At 40.8% G+C, this 22,226-nt stretch overlaps 1 long non-coding RNA gene and 1 pseudogene across 1 annotated transcript; both read right to left on the bottom strand.

Annotated features, from left to right (window-relative positions):
- Positions 1-8,202: 8,202 nt before the first annotated feature.
- LOC111982117 (uncharacterized) lies at positions 8,203-15,109 on the bottom strand. Its single transcript, XR_002879672.2, has 2 exons — positions 14,899-15,109; positions 8,203-11,240 (listed from the first exon to the last, which is right to left on the bottom strand). It is a non-coding gene; the product is annotated as an uncharacterized lncRNA (long non-coding RNA).
- On the bottom strand, positions 10,547-13,898 carry LOC139022689 (protocadherin-10-like; annotated as a pseudogene).
- Positions 15,110-22,226: the final 7,117 nt, after the last annotated feature.

Genomic DNA, 22,226 nt, shown 5'->3' with positions numbered 1-22,226 from the left:
AATTAATGTTTACAGACGAAAAGTAATATTTCGAAAGGTTATTGCAATAAGCCCTGGTAAACCATTTCCTATGTGAGGCACTAACGGCTGCCTGTTTAAAAAGTTTGCAGATGCACATTGTCTGAGATTCTGTGGTTGCACACTAATTCTTTGGTTGTTCTCTTTTTTCGACTAATGTATGAATACCAATTTAATGAAGTACAACAAATCCAACGCAAGTCCTCAATAGTAATTTTAGCACCACACAGCATGCCTTCAAAAAATATTGTTTGAATGGGGAACTCTATAATGACCAGAAGTGTTATTAATATTGAAGTAGAAAGCCAAAGTTATTTCCACTAGTATGGCCTAGTGTGATGAAGGAGCATTAGCACAGTGTCCAATATTGGTCTATAAAACATTCAAAACAAATAGGCCTAAACAAGTGAAAGTATAGCATTGCAATTATTCTSCATACCCTCATATCTTAAAAATCTGCAATTTGTGATAATCAGCACCTCAAAGCCACCACTTTACGGCTCCTGTACATTAGCACACGGTAAATTGCTGCGTGCCGCTTCGACCGCCCATAATGGCTCGCTTGTGGCCGTGCTGGCAGAATATGGCAGCAAATAGTTAGCAGCAGTTGGTTGTGCATCAAGAATAAAGCATAGCACATTTGTATGAAGGTCTGGTTATTAAATTAATAGGTTCTCCACATGTTTTGGAGAACCTATTCAAGTAAGTAAATACTTTTCGAAAATGTAAAAAAAAAAAAAAAAAGATGTATTATTAGCTAACTATCTACAGTGCAGGCTAACTAAAATGAGCTGCTAATATAGCTAGCTAGTTATATAGACAACTTTACATACTGTATAGCTAGCTAGCTAGGTGAATTAAATATCACCAGCTACCTAACTTCATATTAGCTAACTATCTTGATGTATTTATCATTGTAAAAAATAAACTCCAAATGCATTTGTTGGTAGGTAGCTAACAGCCATGGAGGAGGGTGAAAGGATAGCCGCTCCAACTGTAAAAGAAGGGAGAGAGTAGGATATTCTGGATAGGGCAGGTACTGTTGTGTAGTTCCAAACTGCAAGTGGTATGTATGTATTAATTTGTGATGCTATCCTTGATATGATCCTGCTCTCTTCACATGCTACACATGCATGTATGTGCACATGCATCTATCTATCAAATGTTATCATGATTTGTTATAAGAGACATTATAGTTTAGTAGTCCACAATGACCTGGTGATGTAAAAGTCTAATAATGACATTATCTTCCATATTCCTACAGACTGGAGATTCCTTCAAAACGATTGCCTAAAGCTAGTGTAGGGCACTGCACAGTTGGGTGAGCAGGGCCATCTGGGACTGCCTCGTGGGGGAAATCAGGCGTGTGTGAAGGCTACCTGTGTCCTGCATAACTCATGAGGATGGACATGAGGACCAGGAGGGGATCTGCAGCTTGCCGCCATGTGCCAGAGGAGAGGTCTGCTGCTCTGCGAGATGTTTCAAGGATGGGGGCTAACAATGAGGCAATCCGCACGGGAGGCAATCCGTGTGCGGGAGATATTCACCTCCTACTTTTTCAAATAGGGTGCTGTTCCCTGGCAACACCATAGACTACACTATGCACAACCAAAGGCTATTTTAAGAGCCATCCACATTGCAATAAGAGTATTCTTTAATTTACTTAGCTATGKTAACTGCAGTTATTCAATTCCCAGTTTATCTCCCATTGATTTCTACTTCTCAGGTGAGGGTGCTGTTTAGGTAAGGGTGATGTCTGTACAAAAACAAAACAGGCTATTTTAAGAGTCACCCATATTGAAAAGATTTAGAACAATTAGACACCCTATAACCCACACCTATGCATTCGTGTATCAATCTGATGGATGGATTGTGTTGTGTTGTGCAGTAAGCAGGCTCAGTTGTATAACAAGCAGGCTCAGTTGTATAACTGTGGCTCCTTCCAACTTCAAATAATAGGCAAGAGGACCAACCATGGAGAATAGTTAGACACTTCATTATTTCTACTTATATAACTCTGCCATATTGTTTGCCTCGCGTGTCTGCATGTTTTTCAGTATAATGTACTCTGCAGCCACTGAGTGTGGACACCAGGTGAGGTCACACACACACATTCCTGTTGAACAGTCTCTGTAACTACCTTATTTTCTCAATAACAGTCTCTCTCCTTCACTTCATCCCTCTCCCCCTTCTCCCTAAATCCTCTAGGTTATATCAGCTGTGTCGGTGAACCCCTCCTGCATCTGAACTGGCTGACACATAGAGGGCACAGCATGATCAGAGGTGAGAAGTCACTTGGTCGGGTCAACAGGAAGTATTATTAAAGAGATGCTTTACATTGAAATACAGATAGAGATGTAGTATTCCCAGAGTTAATGATCCAAGGTCAGTTTTGTGATGATTGATGACTGGCAGTGATAGTATGATTAAGCCTTGTGTTTTTTTWAATTCTCTTGTCTGCAGATATGTTTTGATGTGAGAGAGGATGCCAACCCCCAGTCTCATCATCGCCACCTCACTCTTAAGATAACCTTCAGGCCAACTGGGGGCCCAAGGCTGGTTAGGAGACACCGCTAGAGACACTGTTATGTAATTGTGATGACCTGAGAGAATTGTAGCACTGTAATTAATTAATCATATGCTGTCTCCTCTGTTCTTACCTCTTTCCCTTTCTGTCTTTAACACTCTTTCTCGCACCTCTCTCCCCACTTTTACAGCACTCCAGCCGAAGCTTGACATTGCACATGGTGATCTTAGTCTTGTGTGCGGCTGCTCGGCCATGGAAATCCATTTCATAAAGCACCCATTGAACAGCTTTTGTGCTGATTTTGCTTCCAGAGGCAGTTTGGAACTCGGTAGTGAGTGTTGCAACCGAGGACAGACGATTTTTATGCGCTACGCGGTTCAGCACTCAGCAGTCTAATTCTGTGAGCAAGTGTGGGCTACCACTTGTTGCTCCTAGAAGTTTCCACTTCACAATAACAGCACTTACAAYTGATTGGGGTAGCTCTAGCAGGGCAGAAATTTGACGAACTGACTTGTTGGAAAGGTGGATCTAATGACAGAGCCACGTTTAAAGTTACTGAGCTCTTCAGTATGGGCCATTCTACTGCCAATGTTAATCTATGGAGATTGCATGGCTGTGTGCTCGATTTTATAGACTTTTCAGCAATGGGTGTGGCTGAAATAGCCGAATCTACTAATTTGGCCATGTATTGTAGATGGGGCCCATTTTCTTCAAAGCAATGCTCCCATGACTTGTTCAAAAGGCAAAACAATATTCAGAAAAAATAAATCAGCATGGCCATAAAATAAAGGTCTGAGATCGAGTTCCTCATTAAGGCCCCCCAATCTAAAATAATTGGACGTGGGATTCTATTTCCTATTTATTTTATTTTCAGAACCCTTGAAGAATAAATTCCTCACCTTTTCTGGCCGTGATGGGTTCATATTCCCATAGTAACCGTACAACAAATTAGCATGCGTCTCTCATTCAATTGAGCCTATGTAAATAGATAGGCTATATATTTCTAGTTTTCTGTATGTGATCGCATAGTCAATGCGGATTAGCCTACAGACTAATTTAACAGGTGAACACCAAGACAGTTGATCTTTTACTTTGAAGTATGTATGCTACTACTGCATACCCAGCCATCACCATGTCTTGAGACATTTTGTCTTGAGACATAAAAATGAAGACATCTATAGACACATCTTGGAAATACCAATGTATTGAGACATCCATCTTAAGGCATCGAGACATTTTATAATTTGTTGTTTTCATGTTTTACTAGTTATGAATACTAATCATTCACTCTCTCATGCACATTCATAGCAAAAATTGTACTGCTTACCCAATCACAGTAATCAAGATTTATCCACCAAAATATCTTGTCTGGATAATAGACCATCTTTGGTATGGCGTCTAGGGCGTGCACCAAGTTTATAAATCTAAACATTTTAAGATGTAGCCCACTTATTGTTTTCAGAAATGGAGCATGCAGATATTTATTGTAAGATTTAGGCTACGGTTTTAAATGATGCACCAGAATGTGATTATAAATCTCGATGTCGATATCAAGCCACAGTTATTGGCCACAGTTATTAGCCTCTGTCTGTATGACGATGACGGATCTTCTAAAAGGAACAGCGACTATCATTTGTTTTTCAACAGGACAATGACCCAACACACCTCCAGGCTGTGTAAGGGCTATTTGACCAGGAAGGAGAGTGATGGAGTGCTGCATCAGATGACCTGGCCTCCACAATCCCCTGAACTCAATCCAATTGAGATGGTTTGGGATGAATTGGACCGCAGAGGGAAGGAAAAGCAGCCAACAAGTGCTCAGCATATGTGGGAACTCCTTCAAGACTGTTAGAAAAGCATTCCAGGTGAAGCTGGTTGAGAGAATGCCAACAATGCAAAGCTGTCATCAAGGCAAAAGGTGGCTAGTTTGAAGAACCTCAAATATATCTGGATTTGTTTAACACTTTTTTGGTTACTACATGATTTCATATTTGTCATTTCCTAGTTTTGATGACTTCACTATTATTCTACAATGTAGAAAATAGTAAAAATAAAGAAAAATCCTTGAATGAGTAGGTGTGTCCAAACTTTGACTGGTACATATATATATATATATATATGTGTGTACGTATATATAACAACACATGATTCAATATGTGCACAAAGTTTCAGGTGAAATAAATGCTATCCAGCTAGTTAACATAAGTTAATGTCTGTTAGCATCCCCAGTTAGCAGGATTAGGGTTAGGGGTCAGGCTTAGGGTCAGAATAGGGGTTAGGGTCAGAACAGGAGTCAGGGTTAGGGCTAGATTAGGGGTCGGTTCTCCACCGTTCCTAAAATACTTTTCATATTTTTCTTTTCAGATGAGATTTTACAAGAAAATATATGATTGTGGTGTCTATGACGAAGAGGCTCTTCGTTGTGCCCTGAATGCTATTGAAATGGGGAGGGCATTAAAGCAGCTGCCTGTGCTTTTACTGTGCCACCCAAAACCCTGAGGCACCACCGAGACAAGCAGGTCAAAACCCCAGGCTACAGCCATTTGGGTGGGTTACCGGTCTTCACTGGCTCTTTTGAATGTGACCTTTTGAGTCATATCCCAAMAATGGAAAGAGCCCTTTTCGGACTTACGTCATGGGATATCCAAAATCGTGCCTTTGACCTGGCGGAGGGGATGGGAATCCAAAACACATTCAATAAAGAATGTCGGTTGGCAGACATAGACTTGTTTTATGAAGCGGCACCCAGAATTACCCATCCGTATCCCACAAGCAACCAGTCTGGCTCGAGCTGTTGGCTTTACCCACACATGACCTATACAGTACACCTGCCACAACCACAACCTCCACCCCACAGCCTACCCAGGACCCACAGATCTCCAGTGACCTTGCTCAGCACTCATTTTCGGAAATACAGTGGCAAGAAAAAGYAATTCATTATTGTATTTTTCTTGTCTATATTGAACACAATTTAAACATTCACAGTGTAGGTTGGAAAAACTGTGAGAACACATAGGCTAATGACTTCTCCAAAAGCTAATTGGAGTCAGGAGTCAACTAACCTGGAGTCGAATCAAGGAGACGAGATTGGAGATTTTGATTAGAGCTGCCCTGTCCTATAAAAAAACTCACAAAATTTGAGTTTGCTATTCACAAGAAGCATTGCCTGATGTGAACCATGCCTTGAGAAAAAGAGATCTCAGAAGACCGAAGATTAAGAATGGTTGACTTGCATGAAGCTGGAAAAGGTTACAAAAGTATCTCTAAAAGTCAGTCCACGGTAAGACAAATTGTCTATAAATGGAGAAATTTCAAAACTGTTGCTAATCTCCCTAGGAGTGACCGTCCTGCAAAGATGACTGCAAGAGCACAGCGCAGAMTGCTCAATGAGGTTAAGAAGAATCCTAGAGTGTCAGCTAAAGACTTACGGAAATCTCTGGAAGACGCTAACATCTCTGTTGACAAGTCTACAATATGTAAAACACTAAACAAGAATGGTGTTCATGGGAGGAGACCATGGAAGAAGCAACTGTTGTCCAAAAAAAACATTGCTGCATGTCTGAAGTACGCAAAAGAGCACCTGGATGTTCCACAGCGCTACTGGCAAAATATTCGGTGGACAGATTAAACTAAATTTGTGTTGTTTGGAAGGAACACACAACACATGTGGAGAAAAAAAGGCACATCACACCAACATCAAAACCTCATCCCAACTGTAAAGTATGGTGGAGGGAGCATCATGGTTTGTGGCTGCTTTACTGCCTCAGGGCCTGGACAGCTTGCTATCATTGATGGAAAAATGAATTCCCAAGTTTATCAAGACATTTTGCAGGAGAATGTAAGTCTATCTGTCCGCCAATTGAAGCTCAACAGAAGTTAGGTGATGCAACAGGACAACAACTCTAAAAGACAGAAGTCAATCAACAGAAGAAAATACTCTTTCTTGAATGGCCCAGTCAGTCCTGACCTCAACCCAATCGAGATGCTGTGGCATGACCTCAAGAGAGACATCCCAAGAATATTCTGGACCTGAAACAGTTTTGTAAAGAGGAATGGTCAAAAATTCCTCCTGACTGTTGTGCAGGTCTGATCTGCAACTACAGAAATTGTTTGGTTGAGGTTATTGCTGCCAAAGGAGGGTCAACCTGTTATTAGAGGCAGCAGGGAGCCTAGTGGTTAGAGCGTTGGACTAGTAACCGAAAGGTTGCAAGATCAAATCCCCGAGCTGACAAGGTAAAAAATCTGTTGTTCTGTCCCTGAACAAGGCAGTTCCTAGGCCATCATTGAAAATAAGAAATTGTTCTCAACTGACTTGCCAAGTTAAATAAAGATAAATTAAATCCTAGTGTTCACATATTTTTTCCAACCTGCAATGTGAACACGGTGTGTTCAATAAAGACATGAAAAATTGTAATGGTTTGTGTTTTATTAGTTTAAGCAGACTGTGTTTGTCTATTGTTGTGACTTAGATAAAGATCAGAAAAAAAATGTATGACCAATTTATGCAGAAATCCAGGTAATTCTATACAGTTCAAATATGTTTTCATCCCACTGTATATATTCCCACTGTAAATGTGGAGCCACTGAAAAAGGTTGTTCGGGTTAAAAAAAACACAAACACCCTAAAAGAAGGATGCAGAATGCTTGTTCTGTATCGAGTTCTGTTAGCTGTGGGGACTGGATACGGAGCGAGCAGCGTCACAGGTGGGCTCATGAGCTATGCTCAAATGTAACTGGGATGGGATTCATTTGCTGTGTGTGTGTGTGTGTGTGTGTGAACCATTTGCTCTTGAATTTAATTTAAAAGATTTATGGGATTTAAAATCTTGCTTATTCAAATGACGGGTTTATTTTAACTGTACATAAGAGTGTAAGGAAAAGGTGGGGGGCATCTTACACAGGTAGCAGGGAAAAAATCCTAAATAAAATGTTTTTTATTAAATAACCAAAAATCTGTCAAATGAAACCATTTTTTTTCTTTATTAGTTTGTTACCCTAAGCATGGCCATCATCCACCTACATGTATTTTCTCCAAACGTATATTTTTTTGTGTCAGCAATTACACATTGATCCTGGAGGGGGGGGGGTTACTGTACCTTTCAAATTCTTATGTATTCACAAGACGTGCATGTTCAAGATATCATGCAAAGCTCAGGTCCGTGGACATCTTCACAATTGCTATAATAATCTGCGCAGAATCTCAAACATTGATCAATTGCACTATGTACTTTTAATGTAATTTCAACTGCAATCCAGATCATGTGGTTGTGCTATTAGATGAAGCACAGTGATAGCATATTAAGTTGTATAAATACAAAATATCAGATATTGTATTATTTGAACATTGTTTTGCTTTTAAAATGGTTGAAAGTGCAGTGATAACACACTTAAATGACTACTACACCAAAAATAAAAATAAAGTCTTTCAATTGGAATTGTTGTACTTTGTGCTTTTTATCGCATTGATAAACGTTTCAACCAAATATTATCCAAATTGGCAACTCTTTATATCAAGGGTCCGTCGTAAATCACTTAAGCCATTAGTAAATTGAGTTCACCATTTATTAATCATTACTAATGATTAGTAAATGTTTAAAGTCAAAAAGATAAACATTCCTTCTGTACCTGGTAAAAAAAAAAACAAGCACACAACACAGGATGTTTAAGTAACTTTATATACATGTGTGAATAACTAGTGTAGGAGTAAATGAGACACAGACGTATAGGACAGCTGAACATTAAAAACAGACCACACGAAGAGAAGGCGACACATAGGCGCCTAGGACAACTGGACACACTAAGGATAGAGGAGACACATAGTCTGCTGATCCTAATAAGGGCACACATACCAGAGAACACACTGAGACACTGAGCTAAATACAGGGTCAAGACATAGGCCTATAGGATAGATGGACATATATTATTTTTAGGACAAGCAAGGGTCTTGCCACCATTATAATCTAAACTGAAAGCAGATATGGGCGTTATTGGGCGTGAACAAGCAGGAAGCCTGAACTAAAAGATAATGGTGGCAGGAGAATTAGGGGAATAATGGTTATTTGCATATGGGTTGGACCCATATGCTATATGTGGATAAATACAGGAGCCGGGGCTCTGGAAAGCGGTGTGTGTTCCGCGGACCATTCCAGGCTGTCTATACTCTGTATTAAAAGCCTATTTTGATTTCACAAGTTCTTGTAAGCGTTATATTTGAACCGATTTTCCACGACACTAGCTAACTAGCATTTACAAATGATTAATAAATGGTGAGCAAACTGTAAATGCCTTATAATTGCGTTATAAATGGTTTATTACTGACCCTTAAAATAAAGTGTTACCCCCAAATTTCCACATTGAAATGTGCCCAGTGGGATGTCTGTGAATCCCAGGGCAACAGATAATAGAATTACTAACTTTTGATGCAATAATCTCAGATGTTAACGTCACAGCAATTGTCTATGAGTAAATTCTGCACCATATCGCATGGACAGCGCCACACTGCAGGTCTACGTCCCAGACTGAATCATAAGGCTGTGTGTGTCCAGTATACCCGACCTAACACATTGATCAAAATAAAATCAGCATACATCTGATTGTATACATGATAGAAATGTTTATGAAGCCAAACATAAGGTATAAAGGAAAACAATGACATAGTGCCTTCAAACAGTATTCAGATCCCTTGACTTTTTCCACATTTTGATGCATTACAGCCTTGTTCTATAATTGATTAAATTGCAAAAATTCCTCAGCAATCTACACACAATAGGTTGAGAAATGTTTTCAATCATTTATAAAAAATAAAAGTACTTAAGTATTCAGACCCTTTGCTATGGACTCCAAATTGAGCTCAGGTGCATCCTGTTTCCATTGATCATCCTTGAGATGTTTCTACAACTTGATTGTACTCCACCTGTGATAAATTCAATTGATTGGACAGGATTTGGAAAGGCACACACCTGTCTATATGAGGTCCCACAGTTGACAGTGCACGTCAGAGCAAAAACCAAGCCATTAGGTCAAAGGAATTGTCCGTAGAGCTCCGAGACAGGATTATGTTAAGACACAGATCTGGGGAAGGGTACCAAAATATATCTGCAGCATTTACGTTCCCCAAGAACACAGTGGCCTCCATCATTCTTAAATGGAAGAAGTTTGGAAACACAGACTCTTAATTGAGCTGGCCGCCCGGCCAAACTGAGCAACTTGGAGAGAAGGGCCTTGATCAGGGAGGTGACCAAGAACCCGCTGGTCACTCGGAGAACTCTGGAATTCCTCTGTGGAGATGGGAGAACCTTCCAGAAAGACAACCATCTCTGCAGCACTCCACCAATCAGGTCTTTATAGTAGAGTGGCCAGACGGAAGCCACTCCTCAATAAAATGCACATGACAGCCCACTTGGAGTTTGCCAAAAGGCACCTAAAGACTCTCAGACCATGAGAAACAATATTCTCTGCTCTGATGAAACCAAGATTCAACTCTTTGGCCTGAATGCCAAGCGTCACATCTGCAGGAAACCTGGCACCACCCCTAAGGTGAAGCATGGTTGTGGCAGCATCATGCTTGTGGGGGGGGGGGGGGGGTTCAGCAGCAGGGACTGGGAGACTAGACAGGATCGAGGCAAAGGTGATCGGATAAAATTAGAGATTCTTGATGGAAACCTGCTCCAGAGCGGACGTTCACCTTCCAACAGGACAACGACCCTAAGCACACAGCCAAGACAATGCAGGAGTGCCTTCGGGACAAGTCTCTGAATGTTCTTGAGTGGCCCAGCCAGAGCCCGGACTTGAACCCGATCAAACATCTCTGGAGTGACCTGAAAATAGCTGTGCAGCAACTCTCCCCATCCAACCTGACAGAGCATGAGAAGATCTGCAGAGAAGATTGGGAGAAAATCCCCAAATACAAGCTTGTAGCATCATACCCAAGAAGACTCGAGGCGGTAATTGCTGCCAAAGGTGCTTCAACAAAGTATAGAGTAAAGGGTCTGAATACTTACGTAAATGTGATATTTCAGTTGTTTGTTTAATACATTGCAAAAGTTTCTACAAACCTCTTTTTGCCTTGTCAATGTGGGGTATTGTGTGTAGATTGATGAKAATTTTTTTTTAAATACATTTTAGAATAAGGCTGTAATGTAAAAACATGTGGAAGGCACTGTGCATACCTGTAAATAATTGCATCAGAATGCAATGCATAATCTGTAGATGGAATATCCTCAGATCATTTTCACCACAAGTGGCTATAATTGCCATTACAATCATCATCACCACCCTCATCCTAAACTAGGATTGGACATGTGAATTAAAAGGGATAGCATTGACAGACACGGCTGTATTGAGACAAAATACTATGGTGTAATGTTGTAAATTATACGTTCGAATGAGCATGGATTCAAACAGACAAAATATTTTCATTTTCATTATTCACAGAGGGTTATGATTTATGGGTTGWTGATATTAATAGTTAGTAAGCATTCACAAAAAAATGACCTTGAATTGTATGCACAGTCTGTCCCACTATACATTTAGAAAAGTCACTGTTGATCAGATTGTCCTCTCTCTGCTCAARCTTGGGTCATAGCTAGAGACGGACCTCTTCTTTCCAAATGTAGAAAATGAGTTCAGTTCTSCTCTGGGCACAGGCTTCAGTGTGCAGTAGCCATGTGCTGAATGTTCAGTCAATGTTCGCTTGCTTGAGCGGAGAAATTGAAACAGTAAGGTTAGCAATACAGCAGAAATGATAGACCACATTAATTACATATAATTGCCAGAAAATAAATTTGATTGTGAGAAACATTACATTATTTAATATGCAGTGGGTAGTTTAAATTGCTATTTGGAAGAAAGAAACACACACTAGTACTACAATGAATCGGAAAAAACGGKCAGTAGAGTCGTTTCATTCTTGCAATACACTACAGTTAATATACCCATGTATGCAGCTATTGCCCCCCTGCGGCACAATGGAGCATCCCTAGGAAGAGGCAGATTATCTAAAGTTGCAAGTGAGACACCATCCCCAGTCAGTAATTGCAAATATATGTATGCAAATCTGTATTTTTTTTAAATGATGTAGTACTTGAATTACTTTTATTCGGATGCATTCATTATTTTATCTATAATGTATGAGTTCCACACGTCATGCACTACTAACTCGAAAGGCCTTGCAACGTCAGTTTATTCTTCAGCAAACAAATTGATATTGTTGGATTGTTGAGGTAATTAGCATAACTATACATTGTTTTGCTTATTACACGGAATACTTCACATGACCTCTTTATATAAATCTATAAAATACACAATTACTATATTCAAATTATTAGTGGATAGGCTACCCATGAACTATCTAGGTCTAGGCCCATGATTAAACTCGAGTCTCGTTCGCTCCTGATGCTTACTCACTCGCTCCTGATAGTAGGCTATTTTCTTCAATACAGAATCTTCACGCATAATTCTAATAGTATGACTTCTAAAAAATAAAAATAAAAATCAGTCTACATAACTACAGCGTTTCTGACTCATGCATACTTGTTTTCCATTCGTTTTATCCCATCTTTGCAATGCTTCTTATTTGTTGAAAAAGCATGACAATGACCGAAATCGGATACAAATAAAATGATGCATTACAATTTTAAAATTGTGTCTGATGTGATTAAGTTTGAAACAGTATACATCGTTCGGAGTATTTGCTCCGTTGATCACTATCAGGTTGCGGAGGTCCTGTGCGTTCCAACTCGATGTAGTCTGCGCCCTTGGCGTTATCCTTCTGTGGAGTTGCAGTTATCGGGCTGCATGGCTTTAGGAACATGAAATCGCTCTTTGATGATTCCTGGGTCAGACACATCTTGAAGTAGTATGCCTGTGAAAGGGGGCCGTTGCATGTTTGCCTCATCGCAGTTCGTGGATCATTTGGCGCCTGTGGTTATCTGCAAATTCAGGTTGGACTTCTTAATCACATCAGCGGTAGCCTCAGATCGGAACACACAGCATCCACTCAGAGAAATTAAATCCTCGAATGGAAGGTCTGTCCCTGTATGCCCTTATCCGGGCCAAAACGATAATAGCCATCAGAAACGTGAACGAGATAGTAGTGTCTCTGGGCGCTAAGCACCGCGTATTTTGGTCCAAAATAAAGACCGTCACAGTAACATTGTTGCTCAGGGGAGGGAAACCGGCATCTTGTGCTTGGACTAAAATGTGAAAGTTTCTTAGCTGCTCATTGTCAAAAGAACGTAGGGCGTACATATTTCCATTGTCTGAGTTTATGAAGACGTAGGTGGACACCGGCATTCCCTGTATATCACCCCTGTATATCACCTTCCAGAATAGAGTAAGAAAGATAGGCATTTGTCCGAATCTGGATCCAGGGCAGTAACCGAACAAATTGAGGCTCCTGGTGCGTTATTCTCTCTCAAATATACGGTGTATGATGGCTGCTTGAATCGGGGTGCGTTGTCATTCATGTCTGACACTTGCACTAAAATAGTTGTCCTTGTGAACAAGGGAGACGCGCCCATTTCCCGTGCTGTGAGTGATGTTGTAGTCAGGAATGGTCTCTTGGTCCCCCCCAAAAAAATCACAAGTTACCAAAGTGTAATAATTCTTAAGAGTGGAGCTGGGACATGATCTGGAATTTCACAGTCAACGTTCCCATTTTCACCTGAGTCCTTGTCCATGACAGCAATCACAGTCCCGGGTGGTCCGTCCTCTTGGACAGGTGTGGACACTGATGTCAAAATCACCTCCGGGAGGTTGTCATTCACATCTATGATATTCACCAGAATCGTACAGTGCACGGCCACTGCCGAGGAGCCCTTGTCCCTGGCTTGCACATATATTTAATGCATCCTGTCTTTTTCGTAATCTACGACCCCTTTCACTCTGATCTCTCCAGTGCGCGAATCCATGCTGAAAATCTCGCGCACAGAAATGGGTGCATGCCCGCTGAAAGTGTATGTGATTTCCGCGTTTGGACCCTCATCCAAATCCGATGCGTTTAGTTTAATCACAACAGTGTCCTTCGGTGCGTTTTCCACAAGCTTCCCTCTGTAGAAAGACTGGTCGAACACAGGCGCGTTGTCATTTGCATMTTTAACTGTTATATTGATCTGCGCTGTCCTGGACCTCTGGCGAGCTTCCATCCACAGCCGTCAGCACCATTTGGTGCGTATTCTGCTGCTCTGTGGCCAACGGGCTCTCCAGGACCAACTCCGCAAACTTACTGCTAACGCTAGGCGTCTGGGTGTCCAGGACGAAACGGCCGTTCAGTCAGCAGATAGGAGCGGAAAGAGTCGCTGCCAACGTCCAAGTCCGGCGAACTCTCCAGCGGGGGAAACGGGACCCGGGTATGAGGTCAATTTCACGCCATATGTATTGAATTCAAAATAAAATCGTGAACATGAAAAATAAAGTTGAGAATGTAAACRTTGTCGAGGACGGGTGAAATAATGGATGTTGAAATCAAAAACCCAAAAATGTAAAGCAAAAAGTATAGAACTGTAAACAAAAGTAAGATATCAAAAGCAACCCAAAAACTTGTACGCAAATCATTTTAAAGCGAGAACAAAACTATAACATATTTTTATCATTTATTTGAAAACGAATGCAATTTTCGGTTAAACTTTCCCAGCAACCAATCCTATTGAATACATTTTGCTYACGCTCTTGCCTGCATGTATAAATAAGAATTTGTTCTTAACTGACTTGCCTCGTTAAATAAAGTTTTACAACATTTAATAAAATGTACGACCTTTGTTACGCTACTCGTATCTTAGCTTTCGATGTCTGTTTCTTTGCTTTCACTGCCATTCTTTCTGATTGCGAGTTGTTGGCATGTTGTTCCGTGAAGGGCGGGGTTGAGGGAAGCCTAGACAATGAGTCTCCATTGGTCCGCTAGTTTTGGAGAAACGGTTTGTCTTTTATTTTGAATTCAATACAAATTGACCCCATACCCGGGTACCGCCACCTCGGATATATCTTGATTAAACTCGCTCCACGGAAAACTGGGAGAGTTATCGTTTACATCTAAAATATCCACCTCAACCCTGAATATTTCCAAAGGATTTTCGATTACCATGGCAAATGGAAAGAGCAAGAGAGACTGTTTACACAGCTCCTCTATCAATTATTTCGTTTACAAATAAAATAATTTTCTAAATTCACCTCAAAGTATTTTTTTTGTGCCCGAAACTATTCTGAACCTGCGCACAGTCTCTCCACGTCTAAACCCAAGCCAAATCCTCGGCTATATTTCCAACATAAACCACATGTTCCAGTTCCTCAGGGATTGAATAACGATTCTGAGACCAAACAAAATCCAGGAAACATACGATGAGAGCTAGGCATGTCACCTGCCATGTCCCCGACAGCCGTTTCTTCGCGCCTCGGAGGTCCATCTGAGCGACGCACTATACACAAAAATGCGCAGTCCATGACCAAAACGCACTCCATAACCAAAAAGGGTTTCAGTTAGAAAATAGCCACATTTTCCTTTAAATAATCAACTGAATTGTCCTCTTTCCTTCACAAAGTGGAGCCGTTGTGTTTGCTCTAGCGGAGTGTCTGTGTATGAGTGAAAGAAGGAGGGGTGTGGGGAGGAGGTTGCTGTCTCTGATCAGCATTGTGATGCTCGCTTGCGTGTGTGCGTGTGTGTACGTATGTGTGTGTTAATTGGCTCAATCCCAGTATTCCGATAGGGAGAATCGACAACTGCTCTGATTCCAATTTGAGCACCTCACCACCATAATCTTTTTCACTAATAAAATCCAGCGAAAGTGTTATTTAGCCCAAWTTCTACAGGACGGGAGATAAAATGACAGGCTATCATAGTTCAGTTCAATTGTACTAATGTATATCTGTGAAGGTTAAAAGACAATTAGCCTGTATTGTCCATGGGACATTTGTAATAGCATTTCATATTTCAAAAAGTTTCATTTACATTTTAGGGTTGAGTTACAAATATGGATCATGTTTATTTGATCCTCAATTATCCCAATAGGTTGCACAGCATAGGCTAGGCCTACTGCAGCACCTTCATTCAAATAGCCTATTAAAGTGAAATTACTGGCTACAAAGAATAACTATTGGAACATGGAAATTCGATATATTTTAAGTTCAAATAAGTAATATCCAATTAAAGTAAACCAAAACGTGTATTCAAAATAAAAAATATATATACAGTACCAGTCAAAAGTTGAAACCTACTCATTCAAGGGTTTTTCTTTATTATTACCATTTTCTACATTGTAGAATAATAGTGAAGACATCAAAACTATGAAATAACACATATGGAATCATGCCGTAACCAAAAAAGTGTTAAACAAATGGGATGGCGTATCGCTGCAGAATGCTGTGGTAGCCAGCTGGTTAAGTGTGCCTTGAATTCTACATAAAATCACTAACAGTGTCACAAGCAAAGCACCCCCATACCATCACACCTCCTCCTCCATGCTTCACGGTGGGAACCACACATGCGGAGATCATCCGTTTACCTACTCGCGTCTCACAAAGACACGGTGGTTGGCACCAAAAATCTCTAATTTGCACTCATCAGACCAAAGGACAGATTTCCACATGGTCTAATGTCCATTGCTTGTGTTTCTTGGCCCAAGCAAGTCTCTAATCATTATTGGTGTCCTTTAGTAGTTTCGTTGCAGAAATTCAACCATGAAGGCCTGATTCACGCAGTCTCCTCTGAAAAGTTGATGTTGAGATGTGTCTGTTACTTTATCTCTGTGAAGCATTTATTTGGGCTGCAATTTCTGAGGTGCAGTTAACTCTAATGAACGTATCCTCTGCAGCAGAGGTAACTTTGAGTCTTCTTTTCCTGTGGCCCTCATGAGGCAATTTTATCATAGTGCTTGATGGTTTTTGCGAACGCATTAAGGAAAAATTCCACAAATGAACTTTTAACAAGGCTCACCTGTTAATTTAAATGCATTCCAGGCGACTACCTCAAACTGGTTGAGAGAAGGCCAAGAATGTGCAAATGTGTTATTTCATAGTTTTATTGTCTTCACTATTATTCTACATTGTAGAAAATAGTAAATAAAAACCCTTGAATGAGTAGGTGTACCCAATCTTTTGACTGGCACTGTACACACACGTTGAAACAAATACAAAAAGTAAAGCGGGGGATCAACCCATCTGGTCTTGGTCCTAATTATGGAAAACCTATAAAACTGCAGACGTGGTAAGCCGGGTAAAATCAGTGTAAATCCTAATCTTTAAATTTCAAATTATATTTATAGAAATTCTCATCAATACTTCCAACGTTTTACTGGCTGGTAGTGTGTTACTTGCCATGAGAAATGCGAGGGGGATACGATTGTCTCTGCGCCATCTGATGTATCAAAGTCAAAAAGCAGTACAGCCTACCTTTGAAGGAATTTACAGGAAGGGTAGATGCAAATGCATGATACAGTATTTTGTTTCAGTACATGTGGAGGCCAGTAGAGAGAGACAGAGACTTTAGATTTGGATAATTAGTCTGAGTCAATGGGATGCTCTCTCTCTCTGCAGAGATGGAGCAGGGTGCCACAAACAGGGAATGTCAGGATTAACACTCATGTTCAATGTATGCTGTCATGTCAGTGGCKAATGGGAAGAGGGTGTCTGAAAAGAGAAGAACCTCAAGGAGATACCTTGGTAAGGAGAGAGGGAGAGGCAGAGGGCAAGAGAAGGATAGTGGGTGATGGCAAAAGCAGTGGGGAAGATGAAGAGTACAGAAGGGAGAGAGAGAGCAAGGAAGGAGGGGATAGAGGGTAGAGGACTATAGGGGCAGCTACAGCACCTGTTACTCAGTTGTGTAAACCAGAGGATTCCCACAGAAGGGCATATACTGTATACAAATAGGAAAGTGCTGAACGTCTCTCACCCCTTCACAGTCAGAGCTCGCACACGAAGTCAGAGTGTATGGTGGTGGATCAAAACATGTGTTATGTAAAAGATGGCCTAAGGTCACTGTGAAGTACAGATGACAGCTGGGTTAGTTCATAAAGATATATTAACGAACTAGAAATTAGTTAAAGATATGGGAAGGGTTAGATAGAATATGGACAGACTTCTAAAGGACTGGCATAACATACTGTAAAATGGTGTGGCTTGCAGAACTACAGTAGTTTTGGATGGTTGGCTAATTGATGTGCAGTTCCACTGTGTTCCTCAAAGTGGCAGCACTGATGCCTACAGTCTCACCTGGCTGTTTGTCAGCAGTGTTCATTATCTCATGTTAATATCACTYCCTGGTACTCCAACGCAACTACAGTGTAGTGACCTTAATGTACTCTTTGACACTAAGGCATTCCAATGAACCCTGATCAAGGCCACAGATTAGAGATTATTATCCAAGGTCAAATGCTCACCTGTTGTCCTATTCCCTTACTGTTGTGTGCATTTTTCCACCACACTTTTTATCCACAGCAGCCTATGTTTGTGTGAAAAATGAGGATTGTGAAATGTTACATGATTGAATAACACCCATGGTGCATCGGAGAWCATGCACCATGGAATATGTCTCAAACTCCTGTGTTCAAACAAGGGCTACATGCAATAGCCCATCTGATGTCTGAGTGTGTTTCCAGTTGCAACAGTTGTGTTTTTACCCAAAAGCTCAACTATAATCCTTCACTACTAGGCTCATACTTCAACTGTGTCTGCACAGCAATGATATAGTTATTGCACATGCTGAAGTTGGACACAACAGGGAATAAGTTACTGGAGACATTGAAGGCCTTCTATCCTATACGCCGATATTCTATTGTCCATTTCCTTATTCTCTCCTTGGTCCTGCCAATCCATCTTCTCTTTTCCTGTTCTATTTTGAGCTCATTTCAGGTAAGAATATCTTCACTGCTCTGAGAAACAACAGTGGCAAGAAAAAGTATGTGAACCCTTTGGAATTACCTGGATTTTTGCATAAATTGGTCATCAAATTCAATCTGATCTTCATCTAAGTCACAACAATAGACAAATAGTGTGCTTAAACTAATAACAAATTGTATTTTTCTTGTCTATATTGAATACATAATTTAAACATTCACAGTGCACTGTAGGTTGGAAAAAGTATGTGAACCCATAGTCTAATTACTTCTCCAAAAGCTAATTGAAGTCAGGAGTCAGATAACCTGGAGTCCAATCAGTGAGACGAGAATGGAGATGTTGGTTAGATCTGCCTTGCCCTATAAAAAAAAAAAGAACTCACAAAATTTGAGATTGCTATTCACAAGCAGCATTGCCTGATGTGAACCATGCCTCGAAGAAAAGATCTCAGTAGATCTAAGATTAAGAATTGTTGACTTGCATAAAGCTGGAAAGGGTTACAAAAGTATCTCTAAAAGCCTTGATGTTTATCAGTCCACGGTAAGACAAATTGTCTATAAAATGGAGAAAGTTCAGCACTGTTGCTACTCTCCCTAGGAGTGACTGTCCTGCAAAGATGACTGCAAGAGCACAGCGCAGAATGCTCAATGAGGTTAAGAAGAATCCTATAGTGTCAGCTAAAGACTTACAGAAATCTCTGGAACATGCTAACATCTGACAAGTCTACGATATGTAAAACACTAAACAAGAATGGTGTTCATGGGAGGACACCCCGGAAGAAGCCACTGCTGTCCAAAAAAAACATTGTTGCATGTCTGAAGTTTGCCAAAGTGCACCTGGATGTTCCACAGTACTACTGGCAAAATATTCTGTGGACAGATGAAACTACTGTTGAGTTGTTTGGAAGGAACACACGTGCCTTTTTTTCTCCACAGCACATCAACATCAAAACCTCATCCCAACTGTAAAGTATGGTGGATGGAGCATCATGGTTTGGGGCTGCTTTGCTGCCTCAGGGCCTGGACAGCTTGCTATCCGACGGAAAAATGAATTCAAGTTTATCAAGACATTTTGCAGGAGAATGTTAGGCTCTGTCCACCAATTGAAGCTCAACAGAAGTTGGATGATGCAACAGGACAATGACTCAAAAGTAATTCAACAGAATGGCTTCAACACAAGAAAATACCCCTTCTGGAGTGGCCCAGTCAGAGTCCTGACCTCAACCCTATTGAGATTCCGTGGCATGACCGAGAGCAGTTCACACCATGCATCCCAATAATATTGCTGAACTGAAACAGTTTTGTAAAGAGGAATGGTCAAAAATTCCTCCTGACCGTTGTGCAGGCCTGATCCGCAACTACAGAAAACATTTGGTTGAGGTTATTGCTGCCAAAGGAGGGTCAACCAGTTATTAAATCCAAGGGTTCACATACTTGTCCCACCCTGCACTGTGAATGTTTACATGGTGTGTTCAATAAAGACATTAAAACATGTAATTGTGTGTTAGTTTTAAATTGACTGTTTGTCTATTGTTGTGACCTAGATGAAGATCAGGTCAAATTTGATAACCAATTTAAGCAGAAATCCAGGTATTTCCAAAGGGTTCACATACTTTCTTGCCACTGTAGATGTTACCTTTGACACAAATTACATTTCAGTGTTGTGAATATATCCTTAAAAAAAACAATGGTGTGTGTTGGTTGGGGGTTTACAGTCTTCCTGGAGAGAGAGATGAGTGCCTACCCAGGTGGAGGCATCATAAACAACATATTGCTCAGTGCCAACAAAAGAGGGGGAAGGTATAGAGCAGGATCAAAAGTGACCTTGGGTTTGCACGGTGTGGGTGTGCGTGGGTGTTCCTCTAAAGTTCTGAATGCTACAGTACAGATGTGAAATTAAATCGACCTAAGATACAGAAAATAACCACGCAGTCATTCATACTTTCTCACACTGTATTTTTTGCAAATTACCTCAGGTGGTTAAGTTGAACTGCCCCATTTTGTAATGACCAACTGCAAACCACCATCAGCATACAGTGCTTGATTATGCTAGTACATCATGCTTTGTATATAAGAGGTGAGTGTTGTTTATATGTAGTACTMACTCATTCTTCTTTTTCCAATATTACATACCGCAAATGTCACGGCCGTTTAAAGGAGTGGACCAAGGCGCAGCGGTTTGAGCGTACATACTTCTTTATTTATTTAACGATGTCGCCAACAAAACAATAAATATCCAACCGCCAACATAGTGCATCCAGGCAACTAAACATGGACAACTACCCACAAAACCAACATGGAAAATGGCAACCTAAATAGGCTCCCCAATCAGAGACAACGATAAACAGCTGTCTCTGATTGGGAACCCATTCAGGCCACCATAAACCTACATACCCCTAGACAATACAAAATCCCCATAGATAACCAAAAAACCCTAGACAAGACAAAAACTAAACAAACCACCCTTGTCACACCCTGACCTAACCAAATAATAAAGAAAGCAAATATAACTAAAGTCAGGGCGTGACAGCTAAACTGCTCCAAATGGGATAATTTGCAATGGACTTGTTTCTGGGGAAATCAGAAACTTAATTTGCATTGTCTATTCACACTAATTTCTTTCTCATTCATCCCTTTTACGATATCCATCTGCCTACAGTATCTCTGTGTCAGTCCGTGTTTCTATGATTGTCGCTTTGGATAAAAGCGTGTGCTAAATGCCATTATTTATTTATTTATATGCATACATCGCTCTGTATATTGTACGTGTTGGCCTACAGATGTAGGATCTTAATTTGATCACTCTTTTGTTGCTGAGAATTTTCAGCAACAAAATGCAGAGCTTGATGATTTACATAAATTCACTGAAAATCTGCACTAAAACACATTTGATTATATAAACAGTATTCCACTTTTCATGTATCCTCCTTTTGACCAGCTAATAGCCTAACCATCAATCAAGCAACATTATGGACTAAACTGTAACATCCTGTTGCTGCAGGATTATTTTGCTGCAACAATACAGGTCAAATTAAGATCCTACATCTGTATAAAAGTCTCTGTTCTACCAAAGATCACAGCACTGGCAACAAAACAGCCCAGCACAGTCCAGCAACACAACTCCCTGAGCACACTACAACCCTAGAGGCCAACCACACAGTGGCAGAGTATTGTACTCTTTCCCAGTAGACCAAGCCCACACCACCTCCTGAACACACAGGGCAACCTTCTGCCACAACACAGGCCTTCAACACAACCCCCGAGCACAGTGCTGTTCAACAACACAGCTCCACAGCCCAGCAGCACTGCACTTCTTCCTCTACTGGGCGGGTGCCAGCGGCCCTTAGCCAATCATGTTGTGGCTCTAATAAGATGACTGACAAAAGGCCTCTATGCCAAGACCAAACAGGGTCAGGGAATTCAAGCTGCCATGGTAGACATCCCTGTCTGAATGTTAAACACATTTCCCACAAAGCTCAAAGAAACTACACTTTTTTTTTTGCAATTCATAAAATACATATTTCCCTTCTCCTTTTTGTTTGAAGTTACTCCAACAGATAAATAGCAAATAGCAAGTAAAATCCTTCCATTAGATTGGGTTGTGTTCCTGCCTAACCGGCTGGTTTAGATCAGTCCAGCTTATTCCTCTTGTCATGGTCATGCAGAGGCAAACGCACGGTTCCACACTTAGATTTCATAACATAATCTCCTATCTCTTTCATATCTCTCACACTAACCAACTTATCATTCATCTGCTGCTGATAGACTTCTCACCCCTAGTCCAGGAGTGCCAGTGTGTGTGTGTGTGTGTGTGTGTGTGTGTGTGTGTGTGTGTGTGTGTGTGTGTGTGTGTGTGTGTG

This window comes from Salvelinus sp. IW2-2015, linkage group LG20, assembly GCF_002910315.2.
Source record: "Salvelinus sp. IW2-2015 linkage group LG20, ASM291031v2, whole genome shotgun sequence".
Taxonomy (NCBI): Eukaryota; Metazoa; Chordata; class Actinopteri; order Salmoniformes; family Salmonidae; genus Salvelinus; species Salvelinus sp. IW2-2015.
The sequence above is the reverse complement of the archived record's forward strand: the minus strand, read 5'-3'. Positions and strand labels throughout refer to the sequence as shown.